The sequence below is a fragment of the Pleurodeles waltl genome, chromosome 11 (genome assembly GCF_031143425.1).
Source record: "Pleurodeles waltl isolate 20211129_DDA chromosome 11, aPleWal1.hap1.20221129, whole genome shotgun sequence".
In the NCBI taxonomy this organism is placed as follows: Eukaryota; Metazoa; Chordata; class Amphibia; order Caudata; family Salamandridae; genus Pleurodeles; species Pleurodeles waltl.
The window spans coordinates 970,954,174-970,969,617 of NC_090450.1; positions in this window are offsets into that span (position 1 = coordinate 970,954,174).

Consider the following 15,444-nt stretch of genomic DNA (forward strand, 5'->3'; position numbering starts at 1 on the left):
TTTACAGATAGAGCCTGCAACTCACTCACTCTCCTTGCAGATGTAATAGCAACCAGGAAAACTGTTTTAAGAACTAACATTCTTATGGGGCAAGAATGCATAGGCTCAAAAGGGGACCCCATAAGGAAAGTTAGAACCAAGGACAAATCCCATTGAGGCATAACGAAAGGATTTGGAGGAAATTTATTCATAAGGCCCTTCAAGAATCTAAGTACTATTGGAGATTTGAATAAAGAAGGCTGGTCTGGACGACAAATAAAGGCTGACAAGGCAGACAAGTAACCCTTAACAGTAGCCACTGCACAACCCCTCTGTGCTAAAGACAAAGCAAAAGATAAAACATCCGACAAATGAGCACGTAAGGGATCAATCTGCCTCTCTCCACACCATACCACAAATTTAGACCACCTATTAGCGTTAACAGATTTAGTGGAGTGTCGCCTGGCCGATAAGATAACATCCACTACCTCAGACGGGAGAGAAAAGGAACTCAGGTTGCCCCGTTCAATCTCCAGGCATGAAGGTGCAGGCTCTGGAGGTTGGGGTGTAAAACCAGCCTCTGCGACTGCGAGAGTAGGTCTGCCCTGAGAGGGAGACGGAGCGGAGGGCGCAGTGAGAGTTGGAGAAGGTCGGAATACCACACCCTCCTTGGCCAATCCGGAGCAATTAAGATGACTTGGGCCCGGTCTTGGCGTATTTTCCTCAATACTCGAGGAATCAAGGGTATGGGGGGAAACGCGTAAAGCAACTGGTCGCACCAGGTCATCTGAAACGCGTCCCCCAACGCTCCTTGTACCGGATACTGGAGGCTGCAGAATAACGGGCAGTGCGAGTTCTCCTGGGTGGCAAACAGATCTATCTGAGGAAACCCCCACATCTGGAAGATTAGAAGGACTTGATCTGGATGGGGACGCCACTCGTGGTCGGCCGAGAAATGGCGACTGAGACTGTCCGCACGCACGTTCAAGACTCCGGCCAGATGATTTGTTACCAAGCAAATCTGATGGTCCCTTGCCCAGGACAATAGCCGAAGAGCTTCCCTGCAGAGAAGGTAAGACCCTACCCCTCCCTGTTTGTTTATATACCACATCGCGGTAGTATTGTCCGTCAGGACCTGAACCGACTGACCGCAAAGGGATGGGAGAAAAGCCTTGAGAGCCAGACGTACAGCCCGTAACTCCAACAGATTGATATGAAACATCTGTTCCACTGGAGACCAAAGCCCTTTGATCTCCAGGTCCCCCAGATAAGCTCCCCACCCTAGAGTGGAAGCATCCGTTATTACCGTGGTCACTGGTGGAAGCTGCGTGAACGGCCTTCCTCGGGAAAGATTGTCGCCCGCAATCCACCACTTCAAATCCGTGGCAGCATCTCTGGAGATCTTTACCGAACCTTCGAGATCCCCTTTGTGTTGAGACCACTGCCTCCGGAGACACCACTGAAGAGCCCTCATGTGCCAGCGAGCATGCGTGACCAACAGTATGCAGGAGGCAAACAGACCGAGCAGAAGTAGGACCTTGAGGACTGGAATGACTGCTCCACTTTGAAACATTGGAACCAACGCCTGAATGTCTTGAATCCGCTGAGTATGAGGAAAGGCTCGATTCAATGTTGTATCCAGTACTGCCCCTATGAACAGGAGGCACTGAGAGGGCTCTAGGTGAGATTTGGGCACGTTCACCGAAAAGCCCAGGTCGAACAACAACTGGGTTGTCGACTGCAGATGATGCAACACGAGCTCCGGGGACTTGGCTTTGATCAACCAGTCGTCCAGGTAAGGGAATACTGCTATTCCCTTCCTTCTGAGCTCTGCCACAACCACCGACATCACCTTTGTGAAGACTCGAGGTGCTGAAGTAAGACCAAACGGGAGGACCGCAAACTGATAGTGCTGCAACCCCACCACAAACCGGAGATACTTCCTGTGCGAGTTGAGTATCGGGATATGAAAGTAAGCATCCTGCAAGTCGACAGACACCATCCAATCTCCATTGTTCAACGCCAAAAGCACCTGAGCTAGGGTCAGCATCTTGAACTTTTCCTGTTTGAGGAACCAATTCAAGATCCTCAGGTCCAGGATTGGTCTCAACCGACCATCCTTCTTGGGAATCAGGAAGTACCTCGAGTAACAACCTTGACCCCTTTCCTGCTCTGGAACCAACTCCACCGCGCCCTTTGAAAGAGGACTTGAACCTCCTGTTCTAACAACAGGAGGTGTTCTTCTGAACAATAAGATGGGCGGGCGGGATGGGGGGCGGAAACTCCTGAAAGGGAAGAGTGTAGCCTTCTCTCACAATGCTGGTAATCCAGGAGTCTGATGTGATGACCTCCCACTTGTGGAGAAAATTCAGTAACCTCCCCCCTACAGGAGAGGAGTGAGTGGGAATTGGTGGAAGCCTAAGGCTGCTTCCCCTGCTGCACCCCTCCAGAGGAAGAGGAAGAGGCAGAGTGCTGCTGAGAGGCTCCCCTGGTACGGACCCTACCCCTCCCTCTAAAAGATCTATAGGAGAGATCAGAGGTAGGCTGCTGGAATTTCCCTCGAAAGGAAAAGGAGGAGCCACGACCAAATCCTCGAAACCTCCTAAAAAATCTGGAGGAGGCAGAAGAAGTAGCTTGCAAGCCCAGCGACTTGGCCGTGGCCCTGCTCTCCTTGAACCTCTCTAAGGCCGAATCCGCCTTGGCACCAAAGAGCTTGTCCCCATCAAAAGGAAGGTCCAGTAGGGTCGACTGTACATCCGAGGAAAATCCTGAGTTACGAAGCCAAGCCTGCCTCCTCGTAACTACAGCAGTGCCCATTGCTCTAGCCACAGAGTTAGTTGTATCCAACCCAGATTGGATAACCTGAGTTGCAGCTGCCTGAGCGTCCGATACCAGATTCAATAGCCCCTGAGGGACCTCCTTATGCGTAGATGCAATTTCGTCCATCAGAGCATAAATGTACCTTCCTAAAATACATGTAGCATTGGTGGACTTTAATGCCATGCTACATGACGAGAACACCTTTTTGGATGCCATGTCCATCTTCTTGGAGTCTCTATCCGAGGGCACAGTTGGAAAAGAGCCAGAAGCAGACCTTGCCGAGAAGGAAGCCTGGACCACCAAGCTTTCAGGTGTTGGATGTCTGGTAAGAAAACCAGGGTCAGCCAGTGCAGCCCGATACCTCCTAGCCACAGATATATTGACAGCTGAAGAAGACACCGGCTTCTTCCAGACTTCCAAAACAGGTTCCAGCAGCGCATCATTGAACGGCAAAAGTGGTTCTGCCGATGTAGAGGCCGGGTGCAACACCTCTGTCAACAAATTCTGCTTGGCTTCTGTCACCGGCAAGGGAAGATCCAAGAAGTTAGCTGCCTTCCTGATAACAGCATGAAAAGTGGCCGCCTCTTCCGTATACTCCCCAGGAGATGACAAGTCCCACTCGGGGGAAGTATCTAGGCCACTAGCAGTGTCCAGCCCATGGAGACCCTCATGAGAGTCCTCAATCTCTCCTTCCTCCAGGTTTTGTCTCTGGTACTCCTGTTCTTCAAGGAGGAAGAGAGCAAGCCTCCTCGAGTGCAGCCTCTCCTCAATCCTCGGCGTCGACATGGCATCAGCAGATGTCGAAGAACGACGCCGATCTCCGGATCCGTCCGACGGCGGGTCTACAGACGCCACAGGTACCTTTGGCGCCGAACAAGGAGTCGGATTGAGAGAAGACTGCTTCGGAGTCGTAGGAGGTCTAGACGGCGCCACTGGTTGAAACATCGAAGCCGCCGGAGCTGAAGTTGTCGGAGTCGAAGCCTCAGGAGCCACCGGAGCCGATTCCGACGCCGAGCCCACGTTCCCCAGGGGAAGAAAGGGCATAAAAGGTGCCGGTCGAAGGGGAGCCGGAGCACCCATGTTGAAAGCCAAAGGGCCCGAAGGCCCAGCCGATCCACCACCTGGAGCCATCTGCCGGAAGATGGAGAACATCGCATTTAAAAATGCGGTGTTATCAGCTCCAGGGGCGGGGAAAGCCGGGTACTGGGGTGCCTGGTTCGAAGGCGACACCGACCTCGACGTCTGCAACGTCAGAGAAAACATTTGAGGCTGCGGAACCTCAAACACTGAAGGTGGTTGGCCCGATGACCCGGACAAAGACGGTGAGGCTGGAGAAGGCAACGGCGTCGACGGATGTGGAGTGACAGTGGGACTGACCTCCCAAGTCTTCTGACGCCAAGTCGATGGTGACCTCGACCGAGACCTCTCTTTACTCGACCGGCGCCGTGATTCTCGACGACGCCGGGAGTCCCGATGACGCCGATGTGACTTCGGTGACGAGGATTTTCGATGGTGTCTCTTTTCCTTCTTTTTCGACTTCGCCAGAAAAAGCTTGGCCTCGCGCTCTTTCAGGGCCTTAGGATTCATATGCTGACAAGAATCACACTTGTCAACATCATGATCGGAACTAAGACACCACAAACAGTCAGAATGTGGGTCCGTTACCGACATTTTGCCCCCACACTCACGACAGGGCTTGAATCCTGACTTTCTCTGCGACATTGTAATCTCAGAGAAAAAATTAGATCCAAAAAACACACTGTAACTGTAGAACAGCAACAGTAGCTCCCTCGAAGATAACCGTTTCGAATGGCACGGAAAAAAGGGAACTGACGTCGGCGAGGACCTCTTATTGCCTGTATGACGTCAGACGGCGTCGCGTGGGCAACTGTGACGTCCTCGTTGACGTGCAGAAGCTAGGAAGAAGATTTCCGTAGAGTGCTGGCGCAATGGGAGTATTCATTAGGTGAGGAATCCACAGGTAGTTGTATCCATCAGAAACATATTTAAAACTGGGAGGGGGCCGCACAGCCCCCTCTCTAGGCCTATTTCAGCCCCAGGGACCCCATACCTGGGGCCTGACCACATCTACCTGGGTGCACTGGCCCTACCCAGGGCACCCAGTTTTCAATGATGGGACCACATGGTGAGCCTCGCGGTCCTAGTCGGCTCCCCACCTCCTGCGGAAGCCGGTATTGCTTCTGCACGTTGTTAGTGAACTGCACATAGGAGCAATCTTTCATCTTTTTCCCTGCCAGCATAATAACCCGCTTACTGGGTGCGGATTTAATTTGCTCTTGCTTGGATAGAGCTGCCACAGTTATCTCCTGACGGTGGGCAACTAGAGTGATATCTGGAGCCGACCCTGGGGGGTGGCAGTCCCTAGGGCCATTAACACCTTCATTTACTGTATTGTCTTACATGTCATTGTTCAAATATTCAATCAAGAAATATATATATTTTTTAAATTAAAAACCTTTCAAGCCCACCCAGCATCTTTTTCAAAAGCTAATATTGCACAAACTATTGAACGGATTTACATCTTACCAACAAAAGCATGCTTTTATACTTTCATACAAATTATTGTGTAGTCTGTTAGTGTTTTTAACTGAGGGCAGAATTACCTCTAGTAGCTATTATGGAAATATACATCTTTTTGTCACCCCTATTTAATTCAATAAGAAAGTAGAACTTTATCCAGAAAGCATGCTTTTGTTGGTAAGGTGTAAAGCAGTTCAGAGTCCTTGATACAGATAGCCGAAGTACATTTATACCGTATGTGCAGGCCAGCCAGCACAACCAACTTAGACAAGCAAAGGCGGACTAGGCACTATACGCAGTGGCTGTGTTAACATAATCTAATATCAAAACAAAAGATTAAGGAGACCTAATGTTATGCAAATCTAAACCACCAAGCATTTGCAGATGCAGTACTAAAACACAGTAACTGCTTCACATGCTCATTAAATCTAGCAATATGGTACAAATGGTATATTATATTCCAAAAGAAATTGGCATAATATCCTCTTCATTCAGCCAAGAAATTCCAATAAAAGAGCCCAAGACCCACATCAGTATGTCTTGCCAGACCTCATTCCCAAACTCCATAACTGTGCCCATTTATTCTCCCTTTCCTCAAGGTGACCTATCATCAGACTTGGCATCCAAGTTTGCAAGATTTCTCCCATATTGTACTTATTGGGCTCCAAATCAATGCCTTAATAAAGTAAAGTGAATCAGTCTCTGATTCTGCCCTTTTCCTCAAATCTCAGAGTCAGCAGTGTACAACTGAGACAGCAAACGACTACCATAGCAATGTGATGTTTAAACAGAAAACAGAAAACATGTTTAATCCACTAAACAGCACTCTTACTGCAGTTTTTTTGTTGTTCTAGGCATAAGGCCCAGCAGACACAACTGAGGATCCGGATAGAGAAATTTCCCAATCAGTTCTGATATCACCTCTACTACCTCAGTCCAAGCACGCAATACCACAAGGGAATTCTACATATTTATGGTAAAAGTGTTTGTTTGGCTGTCTGCATCTAGAGCACTTAGTACACATCCCTGCAAACAGCGTCCAATTCGCTATGAAGTAAACCTGATTTAAGAAGTTCAAATGGGTGTATTTTAGTTCCAGATTTCTCAAGACCTTTTTGACAACCTCCATAGATGCCACCCATTGGTTATCTGATAAGTCAAGGCTCATACTATTCGCAAAGCACTCTCTGATGTCCAAACATTTGCGCATGGGTTCAGTTCAGTACATTGTTTAATACGGTGATTGTTTTTTTCCCATCCCATAATAAATACTACAATGACTAGGAACTGCTGGGTTCAGCCTAGTCTCAGATCTGTCACAACCTAGAGTCAAGTCAGTAATTTTACGAGGTAGGGGTGAAGTGGGAGGGGACAGGGGTGCAGGGGCACACAAGCATATACAACTCACTCACACCCATTCATACACACACACACACACAAACCCATTCACAACACTAACAAATACACATACATTAATGCACCAAAAAAAAAGAAAAACATTTTTTTTTTAAAAGAACTTACCTTAACAGCAGCAGCTCTGACAGGGCAACCTCGGAGATCCCAGGAGGGTTTGGACTGCTGCCTTCCCTCATTAGCAGACCTATAATCAGCAAACAAGGGAAGGCAGCTGTAGGAAGTTGGCTCTGTATGTACTATTTCAAAGTAAGAAATAGCATGCACAGAGTCCAAGGGTTCCCCTTAGAGGTAAGATAGTGGCAAAAAGAGATCTTTCTAATGCTCTATTTTGTGGTAGTGTGGTCGAGCAGTAGGCTTATCAAAGGGTAGTGTTAAGCATTTGTTGTACACACACAGGCAATAAATGAGGAACACACACTCAAAGACAATTCCAGGCCAATACGTTTTTGTATAGAAAAATATATTTTCTTAGTTTATTTTAAGAACCACAGGTTCAAGATTTACAAGTAATACTTCAAATGAAAAGCATTTCACTCAGGTATCTTAGGAACTTTGAATCAACACAATAGCATGTACAGTTTTGGCAAAAATGGCAATAAGCTATTTTAAAACTAGACAGTGCAAATTTCAACAATTTCTGGGGGAGTTACGTATTTGTTAGTTTTGTAGGAAAATTAAACCACCTACAGGGTTTAAAGTTGGGTCCAAGGTAGCCCACCGTTGGGGGTTCAGGGCAACCCCAAAGTTACCACACCAGCAGCTCAGGGCCGGTCAGGTGCAGAGGTCAAAGTGGTGCCCAAAACGCTTAGGCTTCAATGGAGAACGGGGTACCCCGGTTCCAGTCTGCCAGCAGGTAGTACCCGCGACTTCGGAGGGCAGACCAGGGGGGGTTTTGTAGGGCGCCGGGGGACACACAAGTCAGCACAAAAAGAACACCCTCAGCGGCACAGGGGCGGCCGGGTGCAGAGTGCAAACAGGCGTCGGGTTTCCAATTGGTTTCAATGGGAGACCCAGGGGTCTCTTCAGCGACGCAGGCAGGCAAGGGGGGGGCTCCTCGGGGTAGCCACCACCTGGGCAAGGGAGAGGGCCGCCTTGGGGTCGCTCCTGCACTGGAGGTCGGATCCTTCAGGTCCTGGGGGCTGCGGGTGCAGTGTCTTTACCAGGCGTTGGGTTCTTTGAAGCAGGCAGTCGCGGTCAGGGAGAGCCTCTGGATTCCCTCTGCAGGCGTCGCTGTGGGGGATCAGGGGGGTCAACTCTGGCTACTCACGGGCTCGAAGTCGCCGGGGAGTCCTCCCTGTAGTGTTGTTTCTCTGCAGGTCGAGCCGGGGGCGTTGGGTGCAGAGTGGAAAGTCTCACGCTTCCGGCGGGAAACGTGTAGTCCTTTAAAAGTTGTTTCTTTGTTGCAAGTTTCAGTCTTTGTGGAACAGAGCCACAGTCCTCAGGAGTTTCTTGGTCCTTTTAGATGCAGGATAGTCCTCTGAGGCTTCAGAGGTCGCTGGACCCTGGGGGACGCGTCGCTGTTGCAGTTTTTCTTGAAGTGGGGAGACAGGCCGGTAGGGCTGGGGCCAAAGCAGTTGGTGTCTCCGTCTTCTCTGCAGGGCTTCAGGTCAGCAGTACTTCTTCGTCTTCAGGTTGTAGGAATCTCCTTTCCTAGGTTCTGGGGAGCCCCTAAATACTGAATTTAGGGGTGTGTTTAGGTTTGAGGGTTAGTAGCCAATGGCTACTAGCCCTGAGGGTGGCTACACCCTCTTTGTGCCTCCTCCCTGAGGGGAGGGGGGCACATCCCTAATCCTATTGGGGGAATCCTCCATCTGCAAGATGGAGGATTTCTAAAAGTCAGAGTCACCTCAGCTCAGGACACCTTAGGGGTTGTCCTGACTGGCCAGTGACTCCTCCTTGTTTTTCTCATTATCTCCTCCGGCCTTGCCGCCAAAAGTGGGGCCGTGGCCGGAGGGGGCGGGCATCTCCACTAGCTGGGATGTCCTGTGGCGCTGTAACAAAGAGGGTGAGCCTTTAAGGCTCACCGCCAGGTGTTACAGTTCCTGCAGGGGGAGGTGAGAGGCACCTCCACCCAGTACAGGCATTGTTCCTGGCCACAGAGTGACAAAGGCACTCTCCCCATGTGGCCAGCAACATGTCTGGTGTGTGGCAGGCTGGTAAAACTAGTCAGCCCACACTGGAAGTCGGGTATGTTTTCAGGAGGCATCTCTAAGATGCCCTCTGGGGTGTATTTCACAATAAAATGTACACTGGCATCAGTGTGCATTTATTGTGCTGAGAAGTTTGATACCAAACGTCCCGGTTTTCAGGGTAGCCAGTATGGTGCTGTGGAGTTCGTGTTTTACAGACTCCCAGACCATATACTCTTATGGCTACCATGCACTTACAATGTCTAAGGTTTTGCTTAGACACTGTAGGGGCATAGTGCTCATGCACTTATGCCCTCACCTATGGTATAGTGCACCCTGCCTTAGGGCTGTAAGGCCTGCTAGAGGGGTGACTTATTTATGCCATAGACAGTGTGAGGTTGGCATGGCACCGAGGGGAGTGCCATGTCGACTTAGTCATTTTCCCCCACCAGCACACACAAGCTGGCAAGCAGTGTGCATGTGCTGAGTGAGGGGTCCCCAGGGTGGCATAAGACATGCTGCAGCCCTTAGAGACCTTCCCTGGCATCAGGGCCCTTGGTACCAGATACAAGGGACTTACCTGGATGCCAGGGTGTGCCAATTGTGGAGACAAAAGTACAGGTTAGGGAAAGAACACTGGTGCTGGGGCCTGGTTAGCAGGCCTCAGCACACTTTCAAATCATAACTTGGCATCAGCAAAGGCAAAAAGTCAGGGGGTAACCATGCCAAGGAGGCATTTCCTTACAGTAAGGTCCAAAAAATCCACTGCCTTCCGGACCACCGTATGAAAAGAGGCAGCCTCCTCAGTGTACTCCCCCGGAGAAGCCAAGTCCCACTCCGGGGAAGTGTCCAAACCACTCGCCGTGTCCACGCCTTGCAGGTCTCCTAGTGGCTCCACAATCTCTCCCTCCTCCAAGAGCTGCTTCTCATACTCCTGCTCCTCTAGCAGCCTGAGCCAACCTTCTGGAGCGGAGCCTGGATTCAATCCCCGGCGTCGATAAGGCGTCAGCCGATGCCAGATCCACCGGCGCCATAGGCTTCTTCAAGGTTGATTGAAGCTGTGGCGAACTCATCGGCGCCAGCGCGGTGGATGTCGTCGCCGTCACCGGTCTTCTAGGCGATGCCATTGGTACCGGCACCGAACCAGCACTTCCTGAAGGAAGAAAAGGCATGAAGGGCGTCGGTCTATATGAAGCCGAAACACCCATGTCAAAGGCCAATGGACCTAAAGGCCCCGAATGCACACCTCCCGGCGCCATGGTGGCAAAGATGTTGAACATCGCATTGAGGAATGCAGCCAGGTCTGTGCCCGGCGCAGGGAACGCCGGATAACTTTGTGGAGCCAGTGCATGAGGTGAAGCCGGCGTCGGCTCAGGCATCTCCATATGCGCCGGAGAGGCCCTCGGCCACTGATGTGGATCAACTTCAAATACCGACAGTGGTGACGTCGGGGAAGCTGGAGTCGTCGGAGGCGGAGGTGTAACAGTTGGACTGACTTCCCAAGTTGGTCGACGCCGAGCTGATGGAGACCTCGAGCGACAGCGGTCCTTACTTGACCGGCGCCACGATCCATGCCGGCGCCGGGAGTCTCGATGACGCCGGTGAGATCTCGAGGACTTAAAAGAAGACTCACGGCGATGATGCTTCTCCTTCTTCTTGGATCTTGCCAGGAACAACTTGGCCTCCCGCTCCTTAAGGGCCTTCGGATTCATGCGCTGACATGAACCACACGCCTCGACCTCATGGTCAGAACTCAGACACCACATACAATTTTCGTGTGGGTCTGTGACCGACATTCGACCTCCGCACTCGCTACAGGGTTTAAAACCCGACTTCCTTGGCTGCGACATTGTTACACACAAAGTGAAACAGTAGCTCCCTGGTAGCCTCGAAGAAAAAAACATTACTCGAAGGCACGGAAAAAAGGGAACTGACGTCTGCACGTCGACAACGACCTCTTATTGCCTGGATGACGTCATACGGCGTCGAGTGGGAGTCGGGCAATTGTGATGTCATCGTCGACGTGCAGAGCTAGAAGAAAATTTCCGTTGAATGCTGGCACGTGGGGAGAATTCTTAAGGTGAGGAATCCACAGGTAGTTGTATCCATCAGAAATGCAGTCCTGACTTCTCAAGATGTAACAGGTAAGGTAAGATAACCTCCCCCTGGGCCAAAATAGGGTTGTCATCGTGCTGCCGGCACCACATATAAAAACATTTTTCATTTGAATGCATAGGAGCGTCGTGTGGATGGTCTTTTTAGACTCCTTCAAAATATCCATGCATTCCTGCGAGAGTCCTAGATGTCCATATTGTAGGAATTCAGGAGCCATGCTGTCAAGCTCAGAGAGGGGAGGTTGGGATGTAGAATTTTCCCCCCTAATCTGTGGAGAAGATCCGGTCTGCACGGCAGCCTCTTGGGAGGTTGTTTCGACAACTGGAGGAGGTCTGTGTACCAGTACTGCCGAGGCCATTGTGGGGCTATGAGTATCATCCTCGTTTTGGACCTGTAGAACTTGTTGATCACAGCCGGTATCGGGGGATTCGGTGGAAAAGCGTAAAGAAATGTCCCTTACCAGTCTATCAACAGAGCATTCCCTTTCGTTCCTGGACGGTAGAACCTGGATGCGAAGTCTGGGCATTTTTTGTTGACGTCATCTGCAAAAAAGGTCTAATCGAGGGTGACCCCCATGTAAGGAAATGCCTCCTTGGCATGGTTACCCCCTGACTTTTTGCCTTTGCTGATGCCAAGTTATGATTTGAAAGTGTGCTGAGGCCTGCTAACCAGGCCCCAGCACCCAGTGTTTTCCCTAACCTGCACCTTTGTTTCCACAATTGGCACACCCTGGCATCCAGGTAAGTCCCTTGTAACTGGTACCCCTGGTACCAAGGGCCCTGATGCCAGGGAAGGTCTCTAAGGGCTGCAGAATGTTTTATACCACCCTGGAGACCCCTCACTCAGCACAGACACACTGCTTGCCAGCTTGTGTGTGCTGGTGGGGATAAAATGACTAAGTCGACATGGCACTCCCCTCAGGGTGCCATGCCAACCTCACACTGCCTATAGGTATAGATAAGTCACCCCTCTAGCAGGCCTTACAGCCCTAAGGCAGGGTGCACTATACCATAGGTGAGGGCATAAGTGCATGAGCACTATGCCTCTACAGTGTCTAAGCAAAACCTTAGACATTGTAAGTGCATGGTAGCCATAAGAGTATATGGTCTGGGAGTCTGTCATGCACAAACTCCACAGCAGCATAATGGCTACACTGAAAACTGGGAAGTTTGGTATCAAACTTCTCAGCACAATAAATGCACACTGATGCCAGTGTACATTTTATTGTGAAATACACCCCAGGGGGATCTTAGAGATGCGCCCTGAAACCATACCCGACTACCAGTGTGGGCTGACTAGTTTTAGAAGCCTGCCACACACCAGACATGTTGCTGGCCACATGGGGAGAGTGCCTTTGTCACTCTGTGGCTAGTAACAAAGCCTGTACTGGGTGGAGGTGCTTCTCACCTCCCCCTGCAGGAACTGTAACACCTGGCGGTGAGCCACCCCCTTTGATACAGCACCCCAGGGCACTCCAGCTAGTGGAGTTGCCCACCCCCTCCGGCCACGGTCCCACTTTTGGCGGCAAGGCCGGAGGAGATAATGAGAAAAACAAGGAGGAGTCACTGGCCAGTCAGGACAGCCCCTAAGGTGTCCTGAGCTGAGGTGACTGACTTTTAGAAATCCTCCATCTTGCAGATGGAGGATTCCCCCAATAGGATTAGGGATGTGCCCCCATCTCCTCAGGGCTAGTAGCCATTGGCTACTAACCCCCCAGACCTAAACACACCCCTAAATTGAGTATTTAGGGGCTCCCAGGACCCAGCAAGATAGATTCTTGCAAACTAAGACAAAGAAGGACTGCTGAGGTGAAAAACCTGCAGAGAAGACAGAGACACCAACTGCTTTGGCCCCAGGTCTACCGGCCTGTCTCCCCACTTCAAAAGAACTACTCCAGCGACGCGTTCAACAGGGTCCAGCGACCTCTGAAGCCTCAGAGGACTACCCTGCACCTAAAAGGACCAAGAACTCCTGAGGACAGCGGCTCTGCTCCAAGGAAGAAGCATCTTTGCAACAAAGAAGCAACTTTGAAAGAACACACGTTTCCTGCCGGAAGCGTGAGACTTTGCACTCTGCACCCGACGCCCCCGGCTCGTCTTGTGGAGAAACAACGCTACAGGAAGGACTCCCCGGCAACTGCGAGCCCGTGAGTAGCCAGAGTTGACCCCCCTGAGCCCCCACAGTGACGCCTGCAGAGGGAATCCAGAGGCTCCCCCTGACCGCGACTGCCTGCTTCTAAGAACCCGACGCCTGGTAAGGACACTGCACCCGCAGCCCCCAGGGCCTGAAGGATCCGACCTCCAGTGCAGGAGTGACTCCCAGGTGGCCCTCTTCCTTGCCCAGGTGTTGGCTACCCCAAGGAGCACCCCCCTTGCCTGCCTGCATCGCTGAAGAGACCCCTGGGTCTCCCATTGAACTACATTGCAAACCCGACGCCTGTTTGCACACTGCACCCGGCCGCCTCCGTGCCGCTGAGGGTGTACTTTTTGTGCTGACTTGTGTCCCCCCCGGTGCCCTACAAAACCCCCCTGGTCTACCCTCCGAAGACGCGGGTACTTACCTGCTGGCAGACTGGAACCGGGGCACCCCCTTCTCCATTGAAGCCTATGCGTTTTGGGCACCACTTTGACCTCTGCACCTGACCGGCCCTGAGCTGCTGGTGTGTTAACTTTGGGGTTGCCCTGAACCCCCAACGGTGGGCTACCTTGGACCCAACTTTGAACCCTGTAGGTGGTTTACTTACCTGCAAAACTAACAAACACTTACCTCCCCCAGGAACTGTTGAAAATTGCACAGTGTCCAGTTTTAAAATAGCTTATTGCCATTTGTGTGAAAACTGTATATGCTATTTTGCTAATTCAAAGTTCCTAAAGTTCCTAAGTGAAATACCTTTCATTTAAAGTATTGATTGTAAATCTTGAACCTGTGGTTCTTAAAATAAACTAAGAAAATATATTTTTCTATATAAAAACCTATTGGCCTGGAATTGTCTTTGAGTGTGTGTTCCCCATTTATTGCCTGTGTGTGTACACCAAATGCTTAACACTACCCTCTGATAAGCCTACTGCTCGACCACACTACCACAAAATAGAGCATTAGAATTATCTCTTTTTGCCACTATCTTACCTCTAAGGGGAACCCTTGGACTCTGTGCATGCTATTTCTTACTTTGAAATAGTACATACAGAGCCAACTTCCTACACCCCACCTTTGGAAGATATCTGCTATGATATCGTCATGAAGAACCCAGTCGTGGGAGTCTATTAGACGTCGACTTAGGAAATCTGCTTTTGAGTTTTGTTCGCCCGGAAGGTGGGCCGCTGTAAGAAACATCCCCCTCGCTATTAGCCAGTGCCAGTTGGTTTGAGAATCTCGGGACAGAGAACGAGATCTCGTCGCCCCCTGTCTGTTCAGATAATACATCGAGGTTGCATTGTCCGTTTGGACTAGGGTGGACTTTCCCTTGAGAGATCGAGCGAACGACTTGAGAGCAGGATGGACCGCTCTCAGTTCCAGCAGACTGATGTGACAACTCGGTTTCTTGCTGGACCATAGACCCTGTGCTTGGAGGGGCCTTAGGGGAGCTCCCCAGCCTTGTAGTGATTTATCCGTTACAAGGATCTCGGAAGGAGTGGTCTGGTGAAAAGGAACCCCCACCAACAGGTGTTGGTGGCGCATTCACCACTGCAATGATTCCTGAACCCCGATTGAAAGAGTTATTCTGTCTTCCCATCTGGCCGTGTGCTGACTCCACTGATCCTCTACATTTTCTTGAATAGGTCTCATATGCAATCTGGCGTTCGGGACAATGAAAATGCAGGAGGCCATGGAGCCCAACAAAGATGCCATTTGACGGACCGGAGGCCTCAGAGTGTGAAGAAGTGTGTGGCACTTCTGTATTATTGATGATAGTCGTTCCTCCAAAGGATACACTCTTTCTAGCTTGGTGTCTATCATTGCCCCCAGATACTGGAGCCTCTGAGTTGGAGTGAGGGTGGACTTTTGGAAATTGACCTGCAGACCTAGAGACCTGAAAGTGTCCAGAAATATGTTGAGATCATTCATGGTCTGCTCTGTGGTGATGGCTTTTAATAGCCAATCGTCTAGGTACGGATAAATAAAGGTATTTATTTTTCTCAAGTGTGCCGCTATCGTTGCTACACATTTGGAGAATGTCTGAGGGGCTGATTTTAGTCCGAAGGGCAGCACCTTGAACTGGTAGTGCTGTGATGCCACCAAGAAGCGAAGACATTTTTGATACTTTGGCATTATCGGGATGTGAAAGTACACATCCTGTAGATCAATGGAGCACCTCCAGTCTCCTCGATGTAGCTGAGGGAAAATCTGATGAAGGGCCAGCATTCTTAATTTTTCTTTTTGGATGTATTTGTTCAGATGCCTCAGATCTAAAATGGGTCTGAAAACCCGTTCTTGGCCTTTCTTT